At 44.4% G+C, this 20708-nt stretch overlaps 2 long non-coding RNA genes across 3 annotated transcripts in view; both read left to right on the top strand.

Moving 5' to 3' along the window:
• LOC145532394 (uncharacterized) overlaps positions 1 to 3830 on the top strand; it is a 115270-nt gene extending 111440 nt beyond the window's left edge. For both annotated transcript variants that reach the window (XR_014073190.1, XR_014073189.1), the window contains one exon: positions 3651 to 3830. This is a non-coding gene — a long non-coding RNA (uncharacterized LOC145532394). The remainder of the gene's footprint in view (positions 1 to 3650) is intronic.
• A 2648-nt stretch (positions 3831 to 6478) lies between these two features.
• On the top strand, positions 6479 to 20548 carry LOC145532402 (uncharacterized). Its single transcript, XR_014073201.1, has 2 exons — positions 6479 to 6907; positions 19823 to 20548. It is a non-coding gene; the product is annotated as an uncharacterized LOC145532402 (long non-coding RNA).
• Positions 20549 to 20708: the final 160 nt, after the last annotated feature.

Genomic DNA, 20708 nt, shown 5'->3' with positions numbered 1-20708 from the left:
CAAACCCCAACATCACTGTCACTGGCTGTGTGACCTTACGTGTGTGAGTCACTTGGAGTTAAGCCTCTATGTCTTCACCTGTAAAAGGAGAGCATTAACCAGTGCCTCCCACCTTGAGCTGCTCTGGGTGTAAAGCGAGCTCATCACCAAGTCTCCATCTGTTAGCGATCACTGTACCTCCTCTCACCCCTCACGTTTTTCTTCTGCTCAATTTGTTGGAACTTCAAGCCAATCTAGAAAAGAGAGATTAACCTTCTCAGCTCTTAAATTATATGGTATGGCCTGTAGCACATCGGTTTATAAAGAAACAAAGCAATTTTTAAAATTAACTTTTTTTCCTTAATTCTTCCAGAAGGATAGAAATTAGCTATTGGTTTTCACTTTCTATTTTATACCTTTCTGCATCGTCTGCATTTTATTTTAAGGTCAGCAAATATTACTTCTGCAAATAAAGCCAAATAAAGATACATATTTTCTAGGTCCATGGATCTCAAAGTGTGGTTCCCAGACCAGCAGCATCACCTTTAATGCAAGTATTTTATAAAGAACAAACTCAAATGCCAAGAGGATGAGGGAGGTCCTAAAGAATAAGAGATTTTAGCAAAGTTCACGCCTCAACCAGAGCTCACGGTCACTCAGCTACTGCTGCCATGTGGGAAAGCTGCCTGACTTGCCCATGTTTCTAGGGGACATCTTTATTTTTTTTATTTATTGTTTGATTTTTGGCCGCACCTCGCAGTGTGTGGTCTCTCAGTTCCCCGATCAGAGATCAAACCCACACGGCCTACAGTGGGAGCAGAGTCTTAACCACTGGACCGCCAAGGCATTCCTAGGAATATGTGAATGTGCAAGCAAGCTGCCTCCTTCTAAAAACCTGTATATACTCCACGAACCAAACACCACATGTTTGCAAGTGCAATCTGGCCTTGGGTCACCACTCTGCAGTCTTAAATTCTAGGACAGGGACACTGCTGTCCTTCCTGCTCCACTCAATCCAAAACTGTTACAGGGCAAACGTGACATGGTAGTACTGCTCCTCCCTCTATGAGCTCGTACATCCACTTTCTCCTTCAACCCTACTGTCACCTATTCGACAGATACCATTATCATCCCATTTTACAGATCACAAAACTGAGGCCTCCAAACTCTAACTAGTCTGCCCAAGGTCACACAGTCCATATATGATGACAGTCAGGACTCCTCCTTAGGACGGGCGAATGTGAAGTCCAGGTTCTTCACTGCTACACTACTGGGCAATAACATGGGTTAGTTCTCCTGACAACTCGGGCCTTTTAAATCTTCTTTCACAGTCAGCCCTAGGCCTACCTGACAGCCCCTCCTAGGTCTTATCTGTCCATCTCAGCGAAGCACCTTCCCGTATCACCTGGTGCTTCGGTGGCTTCAGTGTGGTTGACTGCCTCTCCCAAGCCCTGCACGTGCTGGGGACAGAGTCACGATGCCCTCTGTCCTCAGGTGACGCGGCAGTGCGCCGGTAACCAGGTGAAGAGCCGCTCAGGACACTTGCCGTTGGCTGCTTACAACGATCAATCCAGACTGTTGTCACTGCCGGCTGGAGGGTCATGAAGACCTTTTCCCGTTCCATTTGTTGCCACCAGTTGTAGACACTTGCCCGGTTGTCTACTCTGAACGTACAGCAATTTCCAATCCAAAAAAGGCGGCGAGGGGCCCCTGGGCAGGAGGCTGGCACCCGGCCTGGTGGAGCGGGGCGCAGGCAGCAGGGCCCAGACCGCGGTCCCTGCTCTGGGTGGCCGGGCCTTCGCCGGGGGCCGTGCGCCCAGCCTGCCTGCCACGGGGCCGCAGCCCCTGGGGGCCACCAGGGGTCCTCGGTGTCTCCCGGCTGAGCCCCAGAAGATGCAGAAGCACTGCAGGCACCCCCACCCCATTCCAGGCAAAGGCTCAGTCTGTGTGAGGCGCCTTCCACCTGCAGCAGAAAGGGTCGGAGCCCAGGAGCGCCGAGGAGCCGAGTCCAGCCTGCACGGGCCGCGCGGCTCCCCGCGCCCGGAGAGACGGGTCTTCTCCACGAGAGAAGAGAAAGGATGCCAGAGGAGGAAGGGCCGGAAGGAAGGAGTAGTGGGTGCGATCGGATACGGGGCACGGTCCTTACCTCATAATGCTCTGTTCCCCTTCTCCAGGCTCCCAAAAATTAGATAGTAAAAAATTGGAACTATTACAACTTACAGAACTTGCAAGACTTACCTCTGAAGAAGCATGATAGCAGGAGAGTTAGGAATCCAGGCTACATGACACCCCCAAGTGCTGATAGTGCTGTTACTATTGTTACTACTGTCTATTTTTGGATAAATTTTCCTTTTCTTTTTGACACAAAACCAACAGCTACTCCCTGTAACCAATAGAGCCTTATTCCTCGAAGCTCAAGTTTATTATACTTTTCAGAAAATACTTTTTCCACAAGGGCAGAACATCACCTCCGTGTAACTGCGAAAGTGTTTATCTTGGTAGGAATTGAGTCCTGCTTCCAAACACTGTTTTCTAAAGCGCATGAACATTTTCCAGGTACATGGATTTAGAGGCAAGCCATTCTGTTTTAAGTTATTACGAATCACACAAAAGCCAACTCATCAAAACAGAAGCTATAGAAATGATTTTAAGCAAAACCGTGACCACCTGCTAAACAGCTTCTGACACCTGCCATGAACCAGAGCTGCATGTTGCTCCGTATACCTCATCTGGTTTAATTGTGGCAACGACTAAATGGAATAAATTATTATTATACCCATTTTACAGGTGAGAGGATGAAGGTACAAAGCAAGTGCTTAATTAATTTGTCCAGGACCTTGAACAGTAGAAAGATCAGCCCAACATCAGAGCACTTCACTTTTCCTTCCAAAATTATTATCTTGCATGAAATCACAGTAGCTTCGAGTCGTGAGCAATTCCTGGAAATGTGCTGACAAATAAAAGTTAACTCTCTCCCCATATTCCTGATTTTTTTTTTGCCCCCTATCTTGTGTATATTTCTGGTTTAAAAATAACATTCTTTTGGAACTTCCCTGGTGGTCCGATGGTTAAGACTCCCTAACCAGTGCAAAGGGCTTAGTTTCAATCCCTGGTCCACATGCCCTGCCCAGAAAAGATTTGCAAAAAAATTATTCTACATCAACATAATAATCCCAGGATGATTATCAAAATCATGAAATTACCATTGATATAGTACCTATGATTTAATCTACAAACCTTACTCAGATATGACCTATTGTCCAATGTATGTCTCTTATAAGAAAAATGTTACAATCTGATCCAGGATCCTATTTTCATGTTGTGCTCAATTTTTCTGTAAAAGCACAATCTGTATTATTTGTGTGACATAAAACATAAAAGCTGTGGTTGGCACTGTGAATGTCATGTCTTTCCTTCCTTAAGAGGTGCTGTTTGTCTGTCCTCTAGACCCTGAGCCATAGGTGATTTATAGAGAAAAATTCCACACACACTCCCTAAATAATCAGTATCCCATCACTTTCAAGTTACAACATCTCGATTTGTTTCTTTTTAATCGTCTTCCATCTATTTTCCTGTGTTCTGCATTATCATCTGCTAAAAATATTCCAACGTGTTATTTGTTTTAGTTCGTGGTGCCAAGACCTTGATATGTCCCTTTGCTCTCACCTCAGGAATTTCCCAAATGAATCATGAAATGGAGGACAATTGAAGTTAAGCACCAACCCATGGAATCTAGAAAGAAGTGGCCTCGAAAAACATCAGCTTCTATGTCCCGTTTTCCCTTCCTGTCCTAATCCTATCATTTCTCTTTATAAAAAACACACGGCACTTAATAAAAGCACCTGGTGAAACCCTGATTTATTTTTGTCTCTTAAGGAGTTAGCTATCAGATGTTCTCGGGATTGCTCTGTCCCTGGCCTGCCAGCGCTAGCCAATTAGTCCTTCCAAGAGCCTTCATTCACCTCTTTCAGAGCCAGCCCCCTGCCTTTTACTTGGGGATGCCTTCAGTCAAAAAGGGCCTTTGAGTCTGTGGCCGGGGAGGTCTCACCCAGCTCCTTGCCTTCCTGATAGCAAATGGGAAGCAACAGCCGCACAGGCTGCTGTAAACTCAAGTCCGCCCTGACCAAGACTAAAATCAGCCCTAGATCACCAACAGTCCTGTACACAGGCTTGGTGTTTGGAAGCATGGCTGGTGTTCGACAATTCTTTGAAAACAGCCCGCGGTCAGGGAGGGACTCCGAACGACTGTACATGTTTTGAGCTTCGCGTACGATTTTTTTTTGTTTCCTTCTTCAAAATGAACATTCAAATCACTCCCTCTGCCATTTGTATTGTAAGTACTATAATGAGCACTATTTAAACAATGTAGCCATAACTAAACCAGATTATCTATCTGGATTTAATCTCATGAGAACAAAGAAATCCATTCAGTTTGCCCTGAAATCCGATTTAATACATAAACATGAATGGGCAAAGTCAACATCCTGGGTGACTTTAATGTAATCATATGATTTTTAAAGTACAATGTGCCAGAAGAAGGTGAATGTCTGAACCATTACAAAGGCCACAGACTCCCACTTGCTACTACTATTTCTCGCCGAGGGGCCTCGTAATTCAAGGGGAAGCCAGGCGAGCTCCTGTGCTGGAAGGTATTCATCGGAAATTGCTTTGTGCATCACAGCTGTTTGTGTATTCCGACACCCTCCCAGAAGCAAGGTCCTCCAAACTGGTTTCTTTCATCAAGATAGAAATATAAACCGGTGTTCAATAAAAATATAGACTGGCATCCAAAATGCCAAACTTCTAGTAGCAGGTAATGTCAGAATTAAAATCAAAGAGTATGATTAGAGTATCTGTGTTCCTAGCTCTTAAAGGAATCAGGAACTAGGGGAAAAAAAACGCTAGTCTGTTAAAAAGACATTCTTGTCTCTTCTTCACTTGATGTCTTTCTGCTTTGGTAAAACTCAAGTGTAGCTTTCTTTTTCCTTTTAATACTGCAATCCAAGTTTTAGAGTTATTATTATTTTGTTAACATCCAATATGTTCGAGCTTTCTGTGCCACCTCTGCTTTTGTTTAATGCTATTAATTATATTCTTGTTCAGTCTGCTATAAGCTGGCCCTGTCAGCAGAGATTCAAGGAAGATTTGAAAGAGCATATTTATCAAAGGAGAAAAAAATGAAGAAAATAAAGACAGCGCTGGAGCATATTGGATATATAAACTGCTCTTTCTGAAAAGATAAATGATTTGGTAATGAATAGATCCTTTAGGCTATAAAAAATCCATTTATTTTCTTTTGAATTTGAATAGGAGAGATTTGCATTTTTCCGGAGCAGTTACACTTAAATTAAAATGCAGAGCATGAGGCTAGCATACAATCAAACTAAATAATAACCGAGACATACTGTATTATTCATAAAAACAGAATTAATAGTTTGGGTAAAGGAAGCATTATGGTAGGAAACAAAAATCTACATTGACACCAAACACCTACTGTTGGAGAAAATAAAGGGGATTTACAGTACCTACGAATTGGTTATAGAAGTTTGGCATTTATTTTTAGTTGTTCGGAGGAGGGGGGAATGGGCGATGTCTTTATCTTGTATGTAATGGGCAATGTGAAAAACGTCTGCTTTTTTGATAGCAAAATGTTAAGAATGTTTCTGTATTTTTTATGTCTCATTATATAACAGGGAGAAGATAGTTCTTTGCTCAAAGCAGAGTAGAATCGAGGGGTTTTTTTCCCCCTCCTCAAAATATATATTTCGAGTAAGCGTTCTGCTGGGGTCAGAGGAACAGCCAGGACTGGCAGAGAACCGACAGCCGGGGCAGCGGCCCCGCGTCCTCGGGGTCTCCGGCCTCCGCCGCCCCGCCCCCGCCCCACGTGCGCGGGAGAAAGTACCCGGGGCCTCTGATTGCCATCAACCTGCAGGGCGAGTTTGCGGAGAGACGGGTCTCTCCAGAGAGCTGTCCCTGCCAGCCTGGTGCAGACAAAGAACAACGAAATACAGGTTATCACGGAAGGCTCGCGAAGCAAGTTCTTAAAAACTGCGAGGAGAGAGAGCTAGTCTGTTCCTCTGAATTTCAAGAATAATCTCAGATAAGAAGATCTCCAAGGTACACAGTCCAAACTTTAAAAAACAAAAAAAAGGTGTGGCAAAATCCAGATGCCTGCGGGGCCGAGCAGGTGGGGCGCTGCGCCCGGCGCGGGGTGGGGCGGGGCCGGGGGCGCGGGGCGGGGCCGGGGGCGCGGGGCGGGGCGGGGCCTGGAGCGGGGCGGGGCCTGGAGCGGGGCGGGGCCTGGAGCGCGGGGTGGGGCGGGGCCGGGGGCGCTGGGCGGGGCCTGCAGCGCGGGGCGGGGCCTGCAGCGCGGGGCGGGGCCGGGCCGGGGGTGTGGGGGCCGGGCCGGGGGTGTGGGGGCCGGGCCGGGGGTGTGGGGGCCGGGCCGGGGGTGTGGGGGCCGGGGGTGTGGGGGCCGGGGCCTCGCGCCCCGCCCCCCATTGTCTGCGGCCGGAGCTTCGGCCTGGGATGGCCTGAGCTCGCCTTCTGTCCAGAAACGCCAGACCTCTAGGTTTCTATGTCAAAGCTTACTTTAGAAATGGTGGCTGTTATTTCAAAATATTTAAATACCACCTGGACCGAAAATGCTTTTAAAAAGCCATGAGTGTGGCGCTTGGGCACCAGTTTGCTGCCTCTGTTTATGGAGAACGTGAAAGTTCAGGAGAAGATTGCTCAGAGCTTGGACTTAACACTCATCGGTTACCTATGAGCGGTTGCTGAACAACTCGGGCTGATTAGACTCCGATGGATCTGAAGGACACGACTTTTTAACTTTGCCGATGACATGTATTCATTCAGCTGTGTTTTTAAATTGAGCAGTTGCTACACTCCAGGAAGTAGGCGTGGTGTGAAGTGCCCTTGTGTAAAGGTAAATCCATCTTTAGAAACCCACTCAGGAACTTCCCTGGTGGTCCAGTGGGTAAGATTCCACTGCACAGGCCGAGGTTCAGTTCCTGGTAGGGGAACTGAGGGCCCACATGCCCTTAGGTGAAGCAAAATAAATAAATAAATAAATAAAAGCCGTTCATTCTTCAAGACTTATTCGGTCAATAATTCGAAGAATGTTTCATAAAGCAAGTTCCAAATGGCTCAGAGGGTAAAGCCTGCAAGGTGGAAGACCTGGGTTCGATCCCTGGGTCAGGAAGATCCCCTGGAGAAGGAAATGGCAGCCCACTCCAGGACTCTTGCCTGGAAAACCCCATGTACGGAGAAAACTGGTGCAGGCTACAGTCCACGGGGCCCCAAAGAGTCGGACACAACTGAGCGACTTCACTTTTACTTTCAAAGGCAGTATCCTCCCTTAAGTGATCAGATTGTCTGTTGTACATTAAGTAACTAAATCTTGGATTTGCATAGATTCTTATTTACCTAAAGAAAATCCTTAGACATTTTCCAAACACTGGAAAAGATGAAACTTTTTCTCTTTTATATCTGTGTTATCTCAGATAGTAAACAATCTGCCGGAAATTCAGGAGACACGGGTTCCATCCCTGGGTCAGGGTGATCCCCTGGAGAAGGAAATGACAACCCACTCCAGTATTCTTGCCTGGAGAATTCCATGGACGGAGGAGCCTGGTGGGCTACAGGCCATGGGGTTGCAAAGAGCCAGACATGACTGAGCAACTAACACACATATCTGTGTTATAGTATTAAGTCCAAATTTTATCTCTATCCTGCTTAAAGAACTACTAATTCTCTCCTTATTGTGTGGACAAAATGGAAAATTAACTGGATTCCGTATTGTAGGCATTTTTTTTCCTCAAAAGTGACCCACTTTACAACAGAACCAATCTTTTCTCCTAGGGAATAGTAATACTTTAAAGTGTAGATCAAGAGTGGCCTTATAAACGTGTAAGAATTGCAACTATAAAAGAAGCAATTTCTTGCACATTTAGAATGAGGGTGGCACTAGTGGTAAAGAACCCGCCTGCCAATACGGTAGACATGTGACTTGGGTTCAGTCCCTGGGTCGGGAAGATTCCCTGGAGGAGAATATGGCAACCAACTGCAGCCTGGAGAATCCCATGGACAGAGGAGCCTGGTGGGCTAAAGTACATAGAGTCGCAAAGAGTCCGACACGAACTGACTTCGCATGCATGCAATTTCATAAAACCTTTCTGGAAAAAAATTGGCAACATGGTACCAAATATAAGATATTTGATACAGATATTATTAGAGATTTACCTTAAGGAGAACATCTTTTAAGTGTGAAAAGCTAGACACACAGGGGTGTTCCCACAAGAACTGTAATAATCACAAATTGCAAAAAAGTATAATGTCCCTCAAAGGTAGACGAAGGGTTACATAATGTATGGCACAGTCACAACATGGAATATTTTCAGCCATTAATAAAAATAAGGTTGAACGATATTTATTACTGCAGAAAAAGGTTTATGACACAGCGTAGAATTTATGTACTGTAAAAGCATTGTGTGTGTAAGCTAAGTCAAGAATGGAGTGCACCAAAGCTGCGTGCACCCTGGTGTTCACAGCGGCGCTGTTGACAAAAGCCGAGTCACGGAAGCAGCCTAACGTCCACCCCCAGATGAACGGGTGAAGACGTGGGACGGGTACACGGTGGAATATCACTCGGCCTTAAAAAAGAACGAAACCATGCCATTTGTGGCAATGTGGGTAGACCTAGAGATCATCACACTAAGTGAAGTAAGTCAAACAGACAAATATCATGTGCTATCACTTATATGTGAAATCTAAAATATGGCACAAATGAACTTATTTACAAAACAAACTCACAGAAAACAAACTCATGATTATCGAAAGGAATGGGAAAGGATCAGCTATTACACATGCAGTAGATAAATGACAAGAACCTACTGTATAGCACAGGCAACTCTATTCAATAACTTGTAATAAATTATCTCAATGGACATGAGTCTGAGCAAACTCTGGAAGATGGTGAAGGGCAGGGAAGCCCGGCGTGCTGCAGTCCATGGGATCACACAGAGTCAGACACGACTGAGCCACTGAACAACGAATAATGGAAAATAATATGACAAAGAATATGTAAATAACTAAATCACTTTGCTATACACTAGAAACTAATACAACATTGTAAATTAACTATAATAAAAATTTTTTAAAAAAAGAATGAAGTTCATCAAACCGTTGAGTACCCTTTACTACATGGTAAAATCTTATAAATTTTTACTCTTTGTACTTTCTTTAAAGCTGAACACAGGTGGTTTAAACAACAAACAAAATCTCCTCTGCAAAGAATTAGGACTGTATTAAGCTATTAAGCAGAGAAATGAAAACAAAAAGTATAAATAAGCAAGATGAATAAATAACTTTCTTTAGTAATATGGTGGTGATCATTTTGAAATATATAGAAATACCAAATCACTCTGTTGTGTACCAGAAACTAACATAGTATAATTGATTAATTATATTTCAAAAATGAACAAACTCATAGAAAAAGAGATTGGGCTTTTGGTCAGCAGAGGTGGGGAGTGAAGGAGGGAGAATTGGGTGAAGGCAGTCAAAAGGTAGAAACTTCCAGTCATATGATAAGTAAGTATCAGGGATGTGCCGTACAACATGGTAAATATAATTAGCACTGCTGCTGCTAAGTTGCTTCAGTTGTGTCCAACTCTGTGCGACCTCATAGACAGCAGCCCACCAGGCTCCCCCGTCCCTGGGATTCTCCAGGCAAGAACACTGGAGAGGGTTGCCATTTCCTTCTCCAGGGGATCTTCCCAACCCAGGGATTGAACCTGCATCTCTTGGGTCTCCTGTATTGGCAGGCGGGTTCTTTACCTGCTGAGCCACCTGGGAAGCCCCATGTTATATACGTAAGTTGTTAAAAGAGTAAATTCTAAGTGTTCTCATCACAGTGTTTTGTTTCTCTCTCTTGAATGTTGTCTCTTTAATTTATATGTTCACTAATCTTGTTGTGGTCGTCATTTCATAATGTATCTAAGTCAGATCATGCTATCCACCTTAAACTTACACAGTACGTGGGTCAATTATATCTCAATAAAACTGGAAGGAAGAAATAGCAGTGTTGACCCAAAACTGAGTAGCAGCCCTCTTGGCGATATCCTGAGGTCAGAACAACCCTCACTGACTATAAATAGGCAGCACTTGGCACGACATAGGTTTGCCCTTTGCACCTGAGCGGGGTGCCACAGGGAAGCACCTTGAACGGGGCTGTGGCTGAAAGAACCAAGAGTTGTTAGTGCTTTTGTCTCACTGTACAAGCAACAAACAGCAGCCTTTTCTGCTTCCTTACCGGAGCTATTATGCACCAGGACTTCTGCCGTTTGCAGTTCAGCTTCTGAAGCCGCATCTGCACATGAGCATGAGAATCGGTTGAAACGTGAACGAGCTGTCGTTTGCCTTTCTCCAGCAGTGCTCCTGGAGTTATGTTCTGATCCTCGTGAGCAAACCTCATGTTTGCTTGGATTTCCTGTATACGCAGCAATAGGCTAGAGCTTTCAGACTGTGTTCCACAGTGTTAATAAGTGATAGAAGACATAAAACAACAACAGAAATGTCTGTGGTCAGTCAGCGTAGGAAATGCTGGGTTACAGAACACCAAACTGTTTTCTTTCCTCCAGAACTTCTTAGCGCCTTTACTATGTAAACATATGCTGTGGCTTTTCAAAGGGAGGAGATTGTGTTTCCTGAATTTATTGACTATGGAACTTGTACCTCCCCCAAAGAACAATTAAGTTCTTCTAAAGGATGATAATCATTTTTAGTTCTTCTAAAGGCAGAGGAACCAGAGATCAAATTGCCAACATCCGCTGGATCATCAAAAAAACCAAGAGAGTTCCACAAAAACATCTATGTCTGCTTTATTGACTATGCCAAAGCCTTTGACTGTGTAGATCACAATAAACTATGGAAAATTCTGAAAGAGATTGGAATACCCGACCACCTGACCTGCTTCTTGAGAAACCTGTATGCAGGTCAGGAAACAACAGTTAGAACTGGACATGGAACAACAGACTGGTTCCAAATAGGAAAAGGAGTACGTCAAGGCTGTATATTGTCACCCTGCTTATTTAACTTCTATGCAGAGTACATCATGAGAAACGCTGGGCTGGAAGAAGCACAAGCTGTAATCAAGATTGCCAGGAGAAGTATCAATAACCTCAGATATGCAGATGACACCACCCTTATGGCAGAAAGTGAAGAGGAACTAAAGAGTCTCTTGATGAAAGTGAAAGAGGAGAGTGAAAAAGTTGGCTTTAAGCTCAACATTCAGAAAACTAAGATCATGGCATCCGGTCCCATCACTTCATGGCAGATAGATGGGTAAACAGTGGAAACAGTGTCAGACTTTATTTTTCTGGGCTCCAAAATCACTGCAGATGGTGATTGCAGCCATGAAATTAAAAGACGCTTACTCCTTGGAAGAAAAGTTATGACCAACCTAGACAACATATTGAAAAGCAAAGACATTACTTTGCCAACAAAGACCCGTCTAGTCAAGGCTATGGTTTTTCCAGTGGTCATGTATGGATGTGAGAGTTGGACGGTGAAGAAAGCTAAGTGCTGAAGAATTGATGCTTTTGAACTGTGGTGTTGGAGAAGACTCTTGAGAGTCCCTTGGACTGCAAGGAGATCCAACCAGTTCATCCTAAAGGAGATCAGCCCTGAGTGTTCATTGGAAGGACTGATGTTGAAGCTGAAACTCTAATACTTTGGCCACCTCATGCGGAGAGTTAACTCATTGGAAAAGACCCTGATGCTGGGAAGGATTGGGGGCAGGAGGTGAAGGGGACGACAGAGGATGAGATGGCTGGATGGCATCACCGACTCGATGGACATGGGTTTGGGTAGACTCCGGGAGTTGGTGATGGACAGGGAGGTCTGGCGTGCTGCGATTCATGGGGTCGCAAAGAGTCGGACACAACTGAGCAACTGAACTGAACTGAACTGAAATGCTTGATTTAAGGGAGTGGTTCTCTGGGCTAGACTAGACTTCAATCCACTGAAGAACTGGCTCTGAATAGAGAACAGGTTTGCAACAACCCTCGAGAGTGAAATAACCCCAGTGTGCATCTCAGCACGAAGTAGATCCATTTCCTCAGGACATCCCATTCCTTTTATTCTTCCTTTCCATTTACAGCTGTATCTTGAGCACCTATTAGAAGCTAGTACTACGTCCGACACTGTGAATACTATACTCAACCCACAAAAGCAAGGTTCCCACAATCCTCAGAGGCACTATCTTCAAAACTTTGTTAATTAAAAGAGGTCAGGATTTAAGGTGTTTGATTTTCAACCATAAACTTGGAAATAATTTTAATGTATCCTTTTGGGGCCTGAAAATGGATTTACACTATCCAGCCACAAAAGCAGCAAGTGCTTCTTGGACATAACAACTGTTAATGTGTGAGTGGCACACTGGACTTTAAAATAATGTGCTTGTACAATGTTCATACAAGTCTTTTTATACACAACATCTTTTTATATTTTTATTTATTTAATGAAGATATAGTTGATTTACGATTATTTTATAAGTTTTAGGTGCACAATATAGTGATTCACAACTTTTCAAAGTTACAGTGCATTTATAGTTATTATAAAATATTGGCCACATTCCCTGTGCCATACGATATCCATGTAGCTAATTTCTTTTATACATGGAAGTTGCACTCCCGTGGCTCTCTTAAATCTTAGGAAAAGGTGAGATGTAAAAACCAACCCTCAGGAGGGCTAAGTGGTTTGCACAAGGTCACACAGTTAGTGATCTTGGCCCAGGTGTCAAGGTATGACATTTTTATTGCCATATGCCAATCCCCCAGTATCTCAAGTTAGCTGAGACTCTTCCTGACAAACTTAAAGGATCTAATCTACATTCTCAAGGCTGTGTGGGCTGTGTATGCCAAGGTGTATATACATAAACTTGCTCTAAGAGCTCCACTTTAACGCTAAGTTCAAAATGTAAGTAAAGTCCCACTATCTTGAGAATACCAATTCTAGGGACTTTGCATTAGATGTAATTTTTTAAAACAGATAATGGAGTTTGAAAAAGTTTTTAAGATTCTTTTTTTTTTTAATGCTATAACAATTTTTCTCGTACTGGAATCAGACCAACCATGACTGCCAAAAACTCTGAGAGCAATGATGGTAACAGCTAACGCGTAACTGGCCTCCTCTGGGGAGGAGACGTCCTCCGTCTGACGCTCTGTCCAGCCTTTCACGCGTGCCCTACGTGTGATCCTCACACGGCTCCATGAGGTGGGTGCTATTATCAGCTCCACTGCACAGATGAGGAGACTAGAGATTTAAAATATTTGCTCAAGGTTGTGTGGTCTGGAGGAATGCACAGTTAGCCCTGGAGATTATAAAACCCAGTAAGACGTGATCCCCAGCGTGAGGAGCGTCATGGGTAGCAGATCTCCAAAGAGGAGAGGGTGGTTGGTGGCAGGTGACCCAATCGGGAAGCAAAAGGAAGAATCAACACTTTCATTTCTATCTGCTTCTTATATTGAAGAAAGAAAAAGAACGACTTTAAGCCTTACTATTACCTAACATAGAGTTGACGCTGACTCCTCACTCTCACATGACCCTTTTCCTGGTGGAAAACCGGAGACCCACAGCATAGGTGTTAACAGCAGGTGCCAGAAATAGCACAAGATGCCCCGTTAAATCTGACTTGCAGACAAACAGCAACTAATTTTTTAGTGTAAGTATAGCCCCAATTGTTGCATGCTATTAATAATGTTGCTTGGCTGAATCTGACAGTCCTAGCAGTGATATTACCTCTCGGGTGTTTTTATTCAGTCGCTTATATCTGCCATATTAAGTCGATTTATTGATTATACTCCTTAGTTTTGACTTTGTTTTCCCCCATGGTAACTCTCTATTATTGTTATCTTCAAGTTGCAGAGCTGTGGCACAGGGCCTGAGACGAGACCTCAAGGCACTTTGTATTATATGTTTCTTTTTTTTTTTTTAATGCATTTTATGTGTTTATTTGGCTGCACCAAGTCTTGGTTGCAGCATGCGGGATCTTTCGTTGAGGCCTTCAAACTCTCCGTTGTGGCGGGTGGGATCTAGCTGCCTGACCAGGGATGGAACCCAGGTGCCCTGCTTTGGGAACGCAGAGTCTTAGCCACTGGACCACTAGGGAAGTCCCAGCGCTTTACATATTTCACTCTTTGAGACCGTCAGGTGGAGAAGTTCGGGCTGTCCTGCTGGGGGGTGAAAGACTTCCTGGAACAAAGACAACCCGTCCGACCTGAGGACTCTGCCCAGTGGGACAGCCGGCAGACATGTAGGGGGGGGCTACCCTGCATCATCCAGCCTGGCCCGCTGACCACAGATGCATGTGACAGCCTACTTGGATAGATAAGCCCAATAACTTACCTGGTTTCACTGAAAAGAATATGATCTAGAAAAAGAAATGGTTGGAAGAGGTTGTGCATATATGAAAGCAAGGGGTTTTGGGGAAATCTCTCAACCTTTCTCTCAATTTTGCTGTGAATCTTAAATTGCTCTAAAAAAAGTCATATATATTTTTTTAATTAGTTGATTTAAGCCACCACATTTTGGAGTGGTTCGTTAGACAGAAAAATTGTAATAATTTGATAATGGTTGCACTGAGTAAAGATATTTAGCTGACCAGACCTAGCATTGGCCTTAAAACTGTTTTCTTAATTTTACTTTTTTGTTTTTTGGGTAAAGCTTGGATCTGCTCTCAGACGCCTTGTGCTCTGAAGAAGGAAAAAGCATTACCTAATCGCTTTCATATTTTCTGTTGTTGTTCAGGCCTAGAATTCCTTGGATGCTCACCTGTCTTCCACAGGTATATATATTTCCTTATTGTTTCTCCTGTTACAAAAGCCTAATGCATTTTATACACATGGTTAATGACAGGGGCAATATGCACACAAGCAAACCTGTGGTTGGGAACTTTTAATAGGGCATATAAATGGCCACCTGGTCTTCAGATTGAATGGCTAGCTAGCTATCCACTACACTGCACGTGCAGGGGAAATTTCTCCCACAACTTTTCATGATCTCAACTGGTGCCTCAAGTTCAGTCTACGTCACAGTAGCTGAGTTGGATGCACATCATTCATTCATTCATTCATCTGTTCATTGACATAGCTCCCACCTCCTGCTATGTGCCAGGCCCCTGCCAAGAGCGTGGGATACAGCAGGGAACATAACTTGATTGGCCCTGGCGTTATGGAGCTAGTGTTCTATACACAAAATGCTTTGACTTTTCACATTTCCTTGGTGAGGGCCAAGTCAGGAAAGTTCTATTAAGCACCTACTCTTTGAGAGAATTCTTCATGACACCAAATGATGCATTTTCTGGAAAATTTTTTACAGAATTTCCTGGGTGTTTGTGTGTGTGTGTGTGCGTGTGTGAAAGAATAAAGAATATATTGTTTTGAGCTTCAGAGTGGCATCTACCACGTGACGCACTGCTTGGATGCCTAAGGCTAAACTTCACAATCGCTGCAACTGGTGAATTGTAAAAACCCACCCACATAAGTGAGGTCCTGGAGTGCTGACAGCTCAAAAGAAAGTCATCTCTCTTTTTTTTTAATTGAGTTATAATTGACATATAACATATTAGTTTCAGGTGTATATTTGCATACATTGCAAAATGATCAGCACAATAGTCCAGTTAACATCCATCACCTGATAGTTACACAATTTTTTTTTTCTTGTAATGAGAAATTTTAAGATCTGCTCTCTTAGCATCTTTCAAATAGTGTCATTAACTATAGTCACATTACAACCCCCGGGCTTCTTTAGTCATCTCTGATTTGAATTATTTGGACGACTATTTCCATTTCCCCCCAGTATCATGACTGAAAGCGTGGGAGTGGGAATGGTCTATAGATTGCTTTGTTCATTCAGCAAAATAATTTTGAGCTATTGCCGTCTCAGGCCTTGTTCTGAACGCTGGGGACACGGCAGTGAAGAAAACTAGATAAAACCCTGCCCTCATGGAGTGGACATTGTAAGCTGAAGAGACAGATGAATTAGCGCAGTAAATAAGAACAGTAGATGCTATCTGGGACTTCTCTAGTGGTCCAGGGGCTAAGACTCCACACGGCCAATACAGGGAATGCAGACTTGATCCCAGCTCAAGGAACTAAGAGCCCACATGCCTGGTGGCGCAACTGAATGAGAAAAATAAATACGTAAAGACACTAATAATTCATTCAATATTTTTTCTTTTTTTTGAATTGGAGGATAATCGCGTTACAGTGTTGCGTTGGTTCCTGCCGTACATCGACGTGCATCGGCCACAGGCACACACATGTCCCCCCTCCTGGGCCTCCTTCCCAGCCCCACCCCCCTCTACCCCCTAGGTCTTCACAGAGCACCCTGCTGAGCTCTCTGCTCTGTAGCAGCTTTCTACTAGCTATCTATTTTACACATGGTCGCGTAGGTATCCAATGCTACTCTCTCAATTAAAATTATTTTAAAAAAGAATAATACATATCATTTGAGATCATAGTATTATATATGACCATCCATATAGTACATTATGGGCTTCCCTGGTGGCTCAGTGGTAAAGACATCCGCCTGCAAGGCAGGAAATTGGGGTTCAATCCCTGGCTCAGGAAGATCCCCTGGATAAGGGAACGCTACCCACTCCCCCACTCCAGTATCCTTGCCTGGGAAATCCCATGGACAGAGGAGCCTGGCGGGCTACAGTCAGACACAACTTAGTGACTATACAACAACATACAGACCATTGGTGACATTAGACAGACGTCATTTACTACACGACTGCCAAATACTCCCAATAAACCCCTAGTCACCTTTTTTCATAGCAAAGCAAATAAGGACCACATTTCTGTCTTTGTTCATTTCAGACTGACAGGCAGATGTTGGGCTCCAACACATGAGGGGAGGGAGGGGGTAAAGGAGGTCAGCACACTTCCTGGCCCTAGGTCAGTTCAGTCGCTCAGTCGTGTCCGACTCTTTGCGACCCCATGAATCGCAGCACACCAGGCCTCCCTGTCCATCACCAACTCCCAGAGTCCACCCAAACCCATGTCCATCGAGTTAGTGATGCCATCCAACCATCTCATCCTCTGTCGTCCCCTTCTCCTCCCGCCCCCAATCCTACCCAGCATCAGGGTCTTTTCCAATGAGTCAACCCTTCGCATGAGGTGGCCAAAGTATTGGAGTTTCAGCTTCAACATCAGACCTTCCAATGAACACCCAGGACTGATCTCCTTTGGAATGGACTGGTTGGATCTCCTTGCAGTCCAAGGGACTCTCAAGAGTCTTCTCCAACACCACAGTTCAAAAGCATCAATTCTGCAGCGCTCAGCTTTCTTCACCGTCCAACTCTCACATCCATACATGACCACTGGAAAAACCATAGCCTTGACTAGACGAACTTTTGTTGGCAAAGTAATGTCTCTGCTTTTAAATATGCTATCTAGGTTGGCCATAACCTTCCTTCCAAGGAGTAAGCGTCTTTTAATTTCATGGCTGCAATCACCATCAGCAGTGATTCTGGAGCCCAGAAAAATAAAGTCTGACACTGTTTCCACTGTTTACCCATCTATTTCCCATGAAGTGATGGGACCAGATGCCATGATCTTAGTTTTCTGAATGTTGAGCTTAAAGCCAACTTTTTCACTCTCCTCTTTCACCTTCATCAAGAGACTCTTTAGTTCTTCTTCACTTTGTGCCATAAGGGTGGTGTCATCCGCATATCTGAGGTTATTGATATTTCTCCCGGCAATCTTGATTCCAGCTTGTGTTTCTTCCAGCTCAGCATTTCTCATGATGTACTCTGCATATAAGTTAAATAAGCAGGGTGACAATATACAGCCTTGATGTACTCCTTTTCCTATTTGGAACCAGTCTGTTGTTCCATGTCCAGTTCTAACTGTTGCTTCCTGACCTGCATACAGGTTTCTCAAGAGACAGGTCAGATGGTCTGGTATTCCCATCTCTTTCAGAATTTTCCACAGTTTATTGTGATCCACACAGTCAAAGGCTTTGGCATAGTCAATGAAGCAGAAATAGATGTTTTTCTGGAACTCTCTTGCTTTTTCGATGATCCAGCGGATATTGGCAATTTGATCTCTGGTTCCTCTGCCTTTTCTAAAACCAGCTTGAACATCTGGGCACTCATCTCACATGCTAGTAATGCTCAAAATTCTCCAAGCCAGGCTTCAGCAATACGTGAACCGTGAACTTCCTGGCCCTAAGGAGGAGCCAAAAGAAACACAGTATTTCAATAACCCTGGAAGGCCCTTGATAGAGGAACCGCTGTAGAGCTGCTGCAGGGACACACGTGCTTTCTAAACCCCTTTCTAAATACAGGAAGAAGTCTGTCCAACAAAGAGGCCTGGAGGGGCTTCCCTGGTGGTCCAGTGGCTAAGACTCCACACTCCCAATGCAGGAAGCCGGGGTTCAAGCCTCAGTCACAGAGCCAGATCCCACACGCCACAACAAAGATCGAAGATCTGCATGCCATAACTAACATGTAGTGCAGCCAAATAAATAATATTAAAAAAATTTTTAAATAAGAGGCACGGGAAGGACACCCCAGGTGGAACAGCACAAGCTAAGGCCAGCATCTCCACATGAAGGGCAGCAATGGGGCCAATAGGGCAGAACTATTAGCTCTCTGGTGTTCCCAGATCATACGTGAAGCAGATTGTTTTCTATAATGATGCATCTATCCAGCCAAGATGGCAAAAGCCTTTCCACAGTAAATCGCAAGTTTGCATTCTCAGAATACTGGAGTGGGTTGCCATTTCCTCCTCCAGGGAATCTTCCCAACGAGGGATCCAGACTGCATCTCTTGAGTCCCCCGCGTTGGCAAGCGGGTTCTTTACCACTAGCACCACCTGAAAAGCCCCCTTTCCAAGTATTTACTTTCTTCAAACTGTTTGACAGATAAACATAACACAAAAGCAAAAACATTTTTTTCACACTCATTGAAATCTTTTCCCTTTTCAAAACCGTTCAAATAAAATGTGTCTTTGCTGTGGAATCTGTTCTATTGATTTGTTTTAGAAAAGATCTCTCCTAAAGAAAGAAAAGCCATCTTTGATCTGACTTAACAAAAAGGTCTAATCAAACAATACAATCTATGAGGAAAAGGGGGAAAAAAAAACAAGCTTCTTTGAGCCACATCAAATATATGAAAGAGAAAATACTTCATTTAAATGCTGAAAAGGTTTCTACTGAGATGGATGAAACTGGAGCCCATTATACAGAGTGAAGTAAGCCAGAAAGAAAAACAACAATACAGTATACTAATGCATATATATGGAATTTGAAAGATGGTAACGATAACCCTATGTGCAAGACAGAATAAGAGACACAGATGCATAGAACAATTTTATGGACTCTGAGAGAGAAGGTGAGGGTGGGACGTTCTGGGAGAATAGCATTGAAACATGTATATTATCATATGTGAAACAGAACACCATTCCATGTTCGATGCATGAGACAAGGGCTCAGGGCCGGGGCAATGGGATGACCCAGAGGGATGGGTTGGGGAGGGAGGTGGGTGGGGGGTCCAGGAAGGGGAACACATGTAAACCCATGGCTGATTCATGTCAATGTATGGCAAAAACTATTACAATATTGTAAAGTAATTAGCCCCCAACTAAAATAAATAAATTTATAAAAATAAATAAAAATAAAAATAAAAAAAAATAAATGCTGAAAAGGAACACAAAATAGCTTGTAATGTAATAACCTCTGCAGAATAACTGAGACCACATGTTGATCTGACATGAGTTCCTCAGACACAATTAAAGGTCACTTCATGTACAAACATCTCATTTCTCATCGACAGGCTTTAACTGTTCTCCGCGCTTTTGGCCACTGCGCGGCAGGTGCTGCCACCTGGCCCCATCGGCGAGATGCTGCAGAGGAGACTGAGGGACCAAACCCCGCAAGTCTGCAACCGAGCCCGCGGGAAATGAGCACCCTGGATTTGGGCAGTTCCTGCCTTGAAATCCTAGGAGGCAATTACAGAATTCTTGCTAACTCAAAGCCTGTCTCTCTCCCACGGAAGCCGGCTTTACTCAGAAGCAAGCAGACTTGCTTTCTGCTTTGCCCACCTCCACCTTCACGAGAGCCCCAGGGTCCAAAGACAGAAGTCCGGGCGCTGCCCGGGGGCAGAGGGTGCCTCCCAGCGGCCGGGGGTTCAAGCCGAGACTCGGGGCGGGAAGGCGGGGTGCTTGGGGAGGGACTCCGAAAGCGCTTTCGGCCCGGTGGCCTGCCTCCTTCCACCCTCTCCCTTCCAGAAATGATGCGCCCGAGGAGGACTTCAAAGTCTTCCTTCCGAAGAGAAATCACATCTAGGAAGCTTTTCTCGGAAGGAGAGAGAGACAGATTATCTGATTGGAAAGAGAAGCAAATCTTAAGAGCAAAACTAGGGAGGATCAAAGGGTCGGTTCGTGTGAACTGAAGACGGGAGCCTTTCCGGGGGGGCAGGACCTTTTCCGATTTCGGGCAAGACATTTTGGAGACAGCGCGCCAGTGAGGATCAAAATAAAGTGAGGCTGCGTTCCAGAAAGTCACGTGGTCCCTCCCTTTCTCTCTCACCGACTTTAAAAGACGTGCCCGTATCTGCACACGTTGGGGAAATCCGTGGGTGGGGGAGGCAGAAAATGAGAGCAAGGCGCCCTCACAAAGCCGCCGGAGTCGCCCCCTCCCCGCACCGCCCCCGCGTTTCC

The sequence above is a fragment of the Giraffa tippelskirchi genome, chromosome 13 (assembly GCF_054371585.1).
Source record: "Giraffa tippelskirchi isolate mGirTip1 chromosome 13, T2T-mGirTip1v1.2.pri, whole genome shotgun sequence".
NCBI classification, from domain to species: domain Eukaryota; kingdom Metazoa; phylum Chordata; class Mammalia; order Artiodactyla; family Giraffidae; genus Giraffa; species Giraffa tippelskirchi.
This window is presented reverse-complemented; position numbering and strand designations above follow the sequence as displayed.